This window comes from Eleutherodactylus coqui, chromosome 5 (assembly GCF_035609145.1).
Source record: "Eleutherodactylus coqui strain aEleCoq1 chromosome 5, aEleCoq1.hap1, whole genome shotgun sequence".
Taxonomy (NCBI): Eukaryota; Metazoa; Chordata; class Amphibia; order Anura; family Eleutherodactylidae; genus Eleutherodactylus; species Eleutherodactylus coqui.
In genome coordinates this window covers 131,522,804-131,534,112 of record NC_089841.1, presented here as the reverse complement: position 1 = coordinate 131,534,112, position 11,309 = coordinate 131,522,804, and positions in this window count along the sequence as shown.

The following is an 11,309-nucleotide window of genomic DNA, read 5'->3' as shown; positions in this document are numbered from 1 at the left end:
GAATAATCTACAACTTTCAGCCCAACACTTACCCCTTTTCTTTATGAGTGTTATAACTTATCAATGCTAAGTAGAGATGAGCGAACGCGTTCGTCCGAGCTTGATATTCGTGCGACTATTAGGGTGTTCGGGATGTTCGTTATTCGTAACGAACACCATGCGGTGTTCTGGTTATTTTCACTTCCTTCCCTGAGACGTTAGCGCGCTTTTCTGGCCAATTGAAAGACAGGGAAGGCATTACAACTTCCCCCTGTGACGTTCAAGCCCTATACCACCCCCCTGCTGTGAGTGGCTGGGAAGATCAGGTGTCACCCGAACATAAAAGTCGGCCCCTCCCGCGGTTCGGCTCAGATGCCGTGTGAGTTAGATGAGGGACAGTGCTGTTTGTACCGGAGCTGCTGTAGGGAAAGAATTGGTAGTTAGTGTAGGCTTCAAGACCCCCCAAAGGTCCTTATTAGGGCCACTGATAGCTGTGTGTTGGCTGCTGTTAGCAGTGGCAATTTTTTTTTTCTCAAAATCGCCTCTGCAGAGCGTTGCACCCGGCATTAGGGACAGAAGTGCTGCATAGGCAGGGAGAGTGTTAGGAGTGAGTGTAGCCTTCAAGAACCTCAACGGTCCTTTCTAGGGCCATATTTATCCGTGTGCAGTACTGTGCTGGCTGCTGTTAGCTGTGCTGCATTTTTTTTTGCTTCTCAAAATCGCTTCTGCAGAGCATTGCACCCTCCATTGATACTGCAGGGAAAGAATTGTATAGGCAGGGCCACAACACAGTTATTATTCATTGAATATACGCAGTGGGTCCTTTTGCTTGTAAAACAAGTGAAAATAATTCTATTTGTCCGGCCTCTGTCCGTCCTAAGGGCGGTGGACACGTGTCGGCTGCGTGTGACACCTTTAAAAATCATACGCACCCAGCTACGTTTTACTCCTGGCTTCGCCATTTGCTTTCCTTAATTGGGAAAAAAAATACCTGCTCTGCCACAGTTAATAACTCTGCTACCCTCACGTTCTGTGACACATTAGCAGGAAAACAGCACAGTTATTAAACTTCTCATGTTCATAAAATATACGCAGTGCTGCCTTTTGGTGCCAAAAAACGTAAAATAATTCTATTTGTCCGGCCTCTGTCCGTCCTAAGGGGGGTGGACACGTGTCGGCTGCGTCTGCAACCTGTAAAAATCATACGCACCCAGCTACGTTTTATTTCTGGCTTCGCCATTTGCTTTCCTTAATTGGGAAAAAAAATACCTGCTCTGCAACAGTTAATAACTCTGCTACCCTCACGTTCTGTGACACATTAGCAGGGACACAGCACAGTTATTAAACTTCTCATGTTCATAGAATATACGCAGTGCTGCCTTTTGGTGCCAAAAAACGGAAAATAATTCTATTTGTCCTGCCTCTGTCCGTCCTAAGGGCGGTGGACACGTGTCGGCTGCGTCTGCAACCTGTAAAAATCATACGCACCCAGCTACGTTTTACTCCTGGCTTCGCCATTTGCTTTCCTTAATTGGGAAAAAAAATACCTGCTCTGCCACAGTTAATAACTCTGCTACCCTCACGTTCTGTGACACATTAGCAGGAAAACAGCACAGTTATTAAACTTCTCATGTTCATAGAATATACGCAGTGCTGCCTTTTGGTGCCAAAAAACGGAAAATAATTCTATTTGTCCGGCCTCTGTCCGTCCTAAGGGCGGTGGACACGTGTCGGCTGCGTCTGCAACCTGTAAAAATCATACGCACCCAGCTACGTTTTACTCCTGGCTTCGCCATTTGCTTTCCTTAATTGGGAAAAAAAATACCTGCTCTGCCACAGTTAATAACTCTGCTACCCTCACGTTCTGTGACACATTAGCAGGAAAACAGCACAGTTATTAAACTTAGATTATTCATTCACTAGAGGCAGTGGGGCCTTTCGTTTTCAAAAAAGGGAAAAAATTATATTTGGCCTGCAGTCTTGCGCCAATTTATTTCCTGCCTGTGAAATCAAATCACTGGTAATACAGCATGCTGAGGGGTAGGGGTAGGCCTAGAGGACGTGGACGCGGCCGAGGACGCGGAGGGCCAAGTCAGGGTGTGGGCACTGGCCAAGCTCCTGACCCAGGTGTGTCGCAGCCGACTGCTGCGCGATTAGGAGAGAGGCACGTTTCTGGCGTCCCCACATTCATCGCCCAATTAATGGGTCCACGCGGGAGACGGTTATTAGAAAATGAGCAGTGTGAGCAGGTCCTGTCCTGGATGGCAGAAAGTGCTTCGAGCAACCTATCGTCTACCCGCAGTTCTGCGCCGTCCACTGCTGCCAATCCGAATCCTCTGTCTGCTGCTCCTCCTTCCTCCCAGCCTCCTCACTCCACTACAATAACACCTGCTCAGGAGCGGGAACACTCCCAGGAACTGTTCTCGGGCCCCTGCTTAGATTGGGCAGCAGTGGTTCCTCTCCCACCAGAGGAGTTTATCGTCACTGATGCCCAACCATTCGAAAGTTCCCGGGGTCCGGGGGAAGAGGCTGGGGACTTCCGCCAACTGTCTCAACAACTTTCTGTGGGTGAGGAGGACGATGATGATCAGACACAGTTGTCTTGCAGTGAGGTAGTAGTAAGGGCAGTAAGTCCGAGGGAGCAGCGCACAGAGGATTCGGAGGAAGAGCAGCAGGACGATGAGGTGACTGACCCCACCTGGTGTGCAACGCTTACTCAGGAGGACAGGTCTTCAGAGGGGGAGTCAAGGGCATCAGCAGGGCAGGTTGCAAGAGGCAGTGCGGTGGCCAGGGGTAGAGGCAGGGCCAGACCGAATAATCCACCAAGTGTTTCCCAAAGGGCCCCCTCGCGCCATGCCACCCTGCAGAGGCCGAGGTGCTCTAAGGTCTGGCAGTTTTTCACAGAGACGCCTGACGACCGACGAACAGTGGTGTGCAACCTTTGTCGCGCAAAGCTCAGCCGGGGAGCCAACACCAACAGCCTCACCACCACCACCATGCGCAGACATATGATGGCCAAGCACCCCGCAAGGTGGGACGAAGGCCGTTCAGCGCCTCCGGTTTGCACCCCTGCCTCTCCCCCTGTGCCCCAACCTGCCACTGAGATGCAACCCCCCTCTCAGGACACAGGCACTACCGTCTCCTGGCCTGCACCCACACCCTCACCTCCGCTGTCTTCGGCCCCATCCAGCAGTGTAGCTCAGCGCACCGTCCAGCCGTCGCTTGCGCAACTGTTGGAGCGCAAGCGCAAGTACGCCGCCACGCACCCGCACGCTCAAACGTTAACCGTCCGCATAGCAAAATTCATCAGCCTTGAGATGCTGCCGTATAGGGTTGTGGAAACGGAGTCCTTCAAAAGTATCATGGAGGCGGCGGCCCCGCGCTACTCAGTTCCCAGTCGCCACTACTTTTCCCGATGTGCCGTCCCAGCCCTGCACGACCACGTCTCCCGCAACATTGTACGCGCCCTCACCAACGTGGTTACTGCCACGGTCCACTTAACTACGGACACGTGGACAAGCACAGGCGGGCAGGGCCACTACATCTCCCTGACGGCACATTGGGTGAATTTAGTGGAGGCTGGGACAGAGTCAGAGCCCGGGACCGCTCACGTCCTACCCACCCCCAGAATTGCGGGCCCCAGCTCTGTGGTGGTATCTGCGGAGGTGTATGCTTCCTCCACTAAAGCACCCTCCTCCTCCTCCTCCTCCTCTGTCTCGCAATCAAGATGTGTTAGCAGCAGCATGTCGCCAGCAGTCGGTGTCGCGCGGTGTGGCAGCTGAAACTACTCAGCTTAGGCGATAAGAGGCACACGGCCCACGAACTGCTGCAGGGTCTGACACAGCAGACCGACCGCTGGCTTGCGCCGCTGAGCCTCCAACCGGGCATGGTCGTGTGTGACAACGGCCGTAACCTGGTGGCGGCTCTGCAGCTCGGCAGCCTCACGCACGTGCCATGCCTGGCCCACGTCTTTAATTTGGTGGTTCAGCGCTTTCTGAAAAGCTACCCACGCTTGTCAGACCTGCTCGTAAAGGCGCGCCGGCTCTGCGCACATTTTCGCAAGTCCCACACGGACGCTGCCACCCTGCGCACCCTGCAACATCACTTTAAGCTGCCAGTGCACCGACTGCTGTGCGACGTGCCCACACGGTGGAACTCTACGCTCCACATGTTGGCCAGGCTCTATGAACAACGTAGAGCTATAGTCGAATACCAACTCCAACATGGGCGGCGCAGTGGGAGTCAGCCTCCTCAATTCCTTTCAGAAGAGTGGGCCTGGTTGGCAGACATCTGCCATGTCCTTGGTAATTTTGAGGAGTCTACCCAGGTGGTGAGCGGCGATGCTACAATCATTAGCGTCACCATTCCTCTGCTATGCATCTTGAGAAATTCCCTGCAAACCATAAAGGCAGCTGCTTTGCGCTCGGAAACGGGGGCGGGGGAAGACAGTATGCCGCTGGATAGTCAGGGCACCCTCCTGTCTATTTCTCAGCGCGTACAGGAGGAGGAGGAGGAGCATGAGGAGGATGAGGAGGAGGGGGAAGAGACAGCTTGGGCCGCTGCTGACGGTACACCGGCTGATTGCCTGTCATCCTTTCAGCGTGTATGGCCTGAGGAGGAGGAGGAGGAGGAGGAGGAGGAGGATCCTGAAAGTGATCTTCCTAGTGAAGACAGCCATGTGTTGCGTACAGGTACCCTGGCACACATGGCTGACTTCATGTTAGGATGCCTTTCTCGTGACCCTCGCGTTGCACGCATTCTGGCCACGACGGATTACTGGGTGTACACACTGCTCGATCCACGGTATAAGGAGAACCTGCCCACTCTGATTCCCGAAGAGGAAAGGGGTTCGAGAGTGTTGCTATACCACAGGACCCTTGCGGACAAGCTGATGGTAAAATTCCCAGCCGACAGCGCTAGTGGCAGAAGGCGCAGTACCGAGGGCAAGGTAGCAGGGGATGTGCGTAGATCGAGCAGCATGTACATCCCAGGCAGTGCAACAGTCTTTAAGGGCCTGGCCAGCTTTATGGCTCCCCACCAAGACTGTGTCACCGCTCCCCAGTCACGGCTGAGTCGGCGGGAGCACTGTAAAAGGATGGTGAGGGAGTACGTAGCGGATCTCACGACCATCCTTGGTGACGCCTCTGCCCCCTACAACTACTGGGTGTCGAAGCTGGACACGTGGCCTGAACTAGCGCTGTATGCCCTGGAGGTGCTTGCTTGTCCTGCGGCTAGCGTCTTGTCGGAGAGGGTGTTTAGTGCGGCTGGGGGAATCATCACAGATAAGCGTAGCCGCTTGTCAACCGACAGTGCCGACAGGCTAACACTCATCAAGATGAACAAAGGCTGGATTTCCCCAGACTTCTGTTCTCCACCAGCGGACAGCAGCAATACGTAAGCAATACGTAGGCTGCACCCGCGGATGGAAGCTACGTTCTCTCTCACCATCCAAAACGGGGACATTTCTGCTTCATCAATCTGTGTCTAATATTCCTCCTCCTCCTCCTGCTCCTCCTCCTGAAACCTCACGTAATCACGCTGAACGGGCAATTTTTCTTAGGGCCACAAGGCTCACTCAAATAATTTTTCTGAACAATTTTTATAAGTTTCAATGCGCTTAAAAGCGTTGGAACTTTAACTTGAACCAATTTTTCGTTACACTGGGCTGCCTCCAGGCCTAGTTACCACTTAAGCCACATTAACCAAAGCGATTAATGGGTTTCACCTGCCCTCTTGGCTGGCCATGGCCAATTTTTGGGATGTACATTAGTACTGTTGATACAGCAATTTTTGTGGGCCCTCGCCTACAGTGTAATCAAATTAATTTTTAGCCCACCTGCATTCCAGCTGACGTTACCTCAGCTGTGTTGGGCAATGCAATGGGATATTTTTGTGTACCGCCGGTGGGTTCCAGGGAGCCACCCATGCTGTAGGTGCACACAGAGTTTTTAATACATCTGTACACTTCTAAAGAACCCCAGTCTGACTGGGGCATGCAGTGTGGGCCGAAGCCCACCTGCATTACGCACGACATTACTACCTCAGCTGTGTTGGGCAATGCAATGGGATATTTTTGTGTACCGCCGGTGGGTTCCAGGGAGCCACCCATGCTGTAGGTGCACACGGAGTTTTTAATACATCTGTACACTTCTAAAGAACCCCAGTCTGACTGGGGCATGCAGTGTGGGCCGAAGCCCACCTGCATTACGCACGACATTACTACCTCAGCTGTGTTGGGCAATGCAATGGGATATTTCTATGTACCGCCGGTGGCTTCCTGGCACCCACCCAGGCAGTGGGTCCACAGGGAGTTTAACCTACATGTGTCCACTTCTAAAGAACCCCAGTCTGACTGGGGCATGCAGTGTGGGCCGAAGCCCACCTGCATTACGCACGACATTACTACCTCAGCTGTGTTGGGCAATGCAATGGGATATTTTTGTGTACCGCCGGTGGGTTCCAGGGAGCCACCCATGCTGTAGGTGCACACGGAGTTTTTAATACATCTGTACACTTCTAAAGAACCCCAGTCTGACTGGGGCATGCAGTGTGGGCCGAAGCCCACCTGCATTACGCACGACATTACTACCTCAGCTGTGTTGGGCAATGCAATGGGATATTTCTATGTACCGCCGGTGGCTTTCTGGCACCCACCCAGGCAGTGGGTCCACAGGGAGTGTAACCTACATGTGTCCACTTGTAAAGAACCCCGGTCAGACTGGGGCATGCAGTGTGGGCCGAAGCCCACCTGTATTACGCACGACATTACTACCTCAGCTGTGTTGGGCAATGCAATGGGATATTTCTATGTACCGCCGGTGGCTTCCTGGCACCCACCCATGCTGTCGGTCCACAGGGACTTCACAATAGGGAGTTGTACCTGCCTGTGTCTATGAATTAAAAAGCCCGGTCTAACTGGGGCATGCAGACAACTTGACAGAATGAATAGTGTGTGGCACATAGGTTCCCCATTGCTATGCCTACGTGTGCAGCTCCTGATGGCGGTGGCACAGGATTCTATTTCTCATTGCTTCTGTACAGCATTGTGGGCTATCGCCCCGCCCCTTTTAAAGAGGGTCGCTGCCTAGCCGTGCCAACCCTCTGCAGTGTGTGCCTGCGGTTCCTCCTCATGGCAGACGCACTTCTAAATAGACATGAGTGTGGCGTGGCATGAGGGCAGCTGAAGGCTGCGCAGGGACACTTTGGTGTGCGCTGTGGGGGGGAGGGGGGGCGGTTGGTCAGCATGTAACCCAGGAGAAGTGGCAGCGGAGTGTCATCCAGGCAGTGATTGTGCTTTGTTGTAGCTAGTGTGGTGCTTAGCAAAGGTATGCCATGCTAATGAGGGCTTTTCAGAAGTAAAAGTTGTTGGGAGGGGGGGGGGCCCACTCTTGCCGGTATTGTGGCTTAATAGTGGGACCTGTGAACTTGAGATGCAGCCCAACATGTAGCCCCTCGCCTGCCCTATCCGTTTCTGTGTCATTCCCATCACTTTCTTGAATTGCCCAGATTTTCACACATGAAAACTTTAGCGAGCATCGGCGAAATACAAAAATGCTCGGGTCGCCCATTGACTTCAATGGGGTTCGTTGTTCGAAACGAACCCTCGAGCATCGCGGGAAGTTCGTTCCGAATAACGAACACCCGAACATTTTGGTGTTCGCTCATCTCTAATGCTAAGGGTACTTTATCTCCGGAGATACTTTAAGCGACAGTTATAATGATATCCAAACCAGGGATACCTACTGATACTCCTGCAAACTTTAGACCTATTTATTTATTAAATACATATACCAAGATCTTTGTTAAGCTTTTTCTTCCTATCCTCTCTACATTAATTAAACCTGATCAGGTAGGATTTACAAAGGTGCAGGTGGTAAGGGGGGCTTTATGCATCATGTACTGTTACGTATGTATGTAGGTTCAATCTTTTGTATGCTTCATGTGTCATTCTATACGATTAAATGATTGTTGATATATGGTTTTACATACATGCATTTTTGAACTTATATATTATTCTATGAACTTGATATGTTGTATGCCTTCCTTCTAACTGTCTGCTGCACATTGGAGACTCATCTCTGTTATATTGTAACATCTTTTTAATTGTAATGAATAAAATGTAGAAAAGTTGTTTTATGGAAGCTTTGCATGCTGACCTATTATTTATGATTTACAAAGGGTAGACAAGCCCGGATAGTACAAGATGTGTTATCAATCTTATTTCAATGATAGAGTCCTCTTGGGTGCCTTCTCTGCTACTTTCTCTTGATGTGATGAAAACATTTGGCAGGATACACTGGGACTTTGCTTTTAAGGTTCTGTCAGTTTTTGGTTTCAGAGATATTATATTACCAGCAATTTGTGTACTCTACTCATCTCTTTATACAAGTATGATGATCAATGGTATCTATTCTAAATAGAGATGAGCGAGCACCAAAATGCTCGAGTGCTCGTTACTCGAGTCGAACTTAGAGTGATGCTCGAAAGTTCATTTCACGTAACGAACCCCATTGAAGTCAATGGGTGACTCGAGCATTTTTGTATATGACTGGTGCTCCGCTAAGGTTTTCATTTGTGAAAATCTAAGCAAATCACGAAAGTCATGTAAAAAACACAGAAATGGATAGGGCAGGCGAGGAGCAACATGCAGGGCTGCATTTCAGGCTCGGAGGTTTCACTATTAAGCCACAATAGAGCTGCCCCTGATTGGTCCCTGCGCTGAGCCAATCAGAGGCAGCACTCACCCATTCATGAATTCATGAATGGGTGAGTGAGAGCTGCCTCTGATTGGTGAGGCTGTGACCAATCAGAGGTAGCTCATTCAGCAGACGGGGATTTTAAATCCCCGGCTGCTGAATACTACTCACAGCAGTTCAGGAGAACTGCCGCCGGGCGCGGCTGAACTTCGTCTGCCGGGACAAGGTGAGTATATATATTTTTTTTACTTTTTACACATTTCTGGATGAATTTCAGGGAAGGGCTTATATTTTTAAGCCCTTCCCTAAAATTCATCCCGCGCTCGCCGGCAGCCCATTGCTTTCAATGGAGCCGGCTGTATTGCCGGCTCCATTGAATTCAATGGTCAGTGCTCGTTTAATCGAGACGAGCACCACGCGGTGCTCGTCTCGAGTAACGAGCATCTCGAGCACCCTAATACTCGAACGAGCATCAAGCTCGGACGAGTATGCTCGCTCATCTCTAATTCTAAACCATTTCATATCGCAAATGGTATTCTTCAGGGCAGTCCTTTGTTCCCTTTAATTTTTTCATTCATAATGGAACCACTTGTGAAATTAACTCAGATTAAATCTTTACATAAAAAGTATTCAGTTAGCCGGTACAAACCATAAAGTTAATCTATTTGCAGATTATGTTATATTTATGTCTAAATCATATTAAAAAGTGGATGCCAGAAAATCCCTGATTGTAGATTTCCATATCTTGGCTTCTGGAAAAAAAAAAGATTACCAAAACTGTTTCCTTCTAAATGGTGTGATAAATCAGTTCCATATTAAGGCATTTACCTAACCTGGAAAATTGCAACCTTAGCCAAAACAAATGTTTATCATCCAACCAGAAGTAAGTAGAATATGACAAATTCAAAAACTCTTGATTGGGTAGAAGAGTTTTATGCAAAGTGTTATTTTTCTTCGCTCATTACTTATCACTTTTCCAACTTTTTATATACAAATTTCTACATCCACAAATGCATAACTTCATTTGTCAAAATAAAAAACCTAGACTTGCTTTCTCTTTGATGAAAAGGAACAAGCGCCTGGGGGGCATAGGTATTCCTAACCTCTATCATTCAGCTTTTGCCATTGATCAGGTCAAACATTGATGGTTTTTGAACCTGAATAAAACCTGGTCCACAGTGAAAATCAATATGTCCGTTATAAGGGATTGGAAAGCTCTTCTGCTTAACTCGTCAGTCCAAGTAAAATAAAATTGCTGCATGTCCTATTTTCGTGTGATTTTCGGATGAAAATCACCATGCAAGTCTATGGTTGCATTTAAACAAATTGTGTGTGTTATCCAATTTTAACTCAGATAGCTATGGAAACCCTAAATTAAGAAGAGAGCCAACATGCTCCAAAGAAAAACAATGCGTGGAAGAATTGCAAATGCGCATAAAAATGGCAGGAAAATCGTTTGCAAAGTCAGACCAATTCATATGGTCCAAATGCATAAACGCCCTATTTGCTAGAGTTGTGCCTTAGCTTCCATCGAAAGGGGCTGTTTCCATGAGACAGACAAACCCCATTCAAGGCCTCTTAATATAAAGAAAATATTAAGAAAAACTTTTAAAAACGTCATAAGCCCTGCTAATACTGATTTCCAGCATATTGACTCTACTACTTTGTATTTATTTGCTTAAAGGGGTTGTCCCGCGCCGAAACGGGTTTTTTTTTTTTTCAACCCCCCCCCCCGTTCGGCGCGAGACAACCCCGATGCAGGGACGTACAGACAGCTTACCGGAGCGCTTACCTTGATCCCCGCGCTCCGGTGACTTCTATACTTACCTGTGAAGATGGCCGCCGGGAACCTCTTGCTTCGTGGACCGCAGCTCTTCTGTGCGGTCCACTGCCGATTCCAGCCTCCTGATTGGCTGGAATCGGCACGTGACGGGGCGGAGCTACACGGAGCCGCTCTCTGTCACGAGCGGCTCCATAGAAGAACACAGAAGACCCGGACTGCGCAAGCGCGGCTAATTTGGCCATCGGAGGCCAAAAATTAGTCGGCTCCATGGAGACGAGGACGCTAACAACGGAGCAGGTAAGTAAAAAACTTTTTATAACTTCTGTATGGCTCATAATTAATGCACAATGTATATTACAAAGTGCATTATTATGGCCATACAGAAGTGTATAGACCCACTTGCTGCCTCGGGACAACCCCTTTAATTAAAATTATATTTCAAAATCAAATAAATGACAGTAATTGTGGCCCCTTCCTACTTGGTATTATTTTAGAATCCCTGTAGGAAACTTACATTCTTTTGCTCATGGTTTGCAGTAATGTGCCAGTGGACTTAGAAATGGGTAGTACTTAAACAGTTGATATAGTATGCCGCCCATGAGTTATAACTGGAAAAAAATGACTTAATTGCAGTTTTATTCAAAATTGTTATATATAGCAGTCACATAAGCTTCGAAGAATGAATAGTTTGACACTTTGGCGTGAAGCATACTATTCCACATAATGTACAAAGCACATTCAGCAGATGATGACATTCTATTTTATTATTGTAAAAACACTACCTGCTGTATGTTAAATTAATTTGTGAATTTTTTTTTCAGTTTTATAAAAATGTGGTAAAATATCAATGA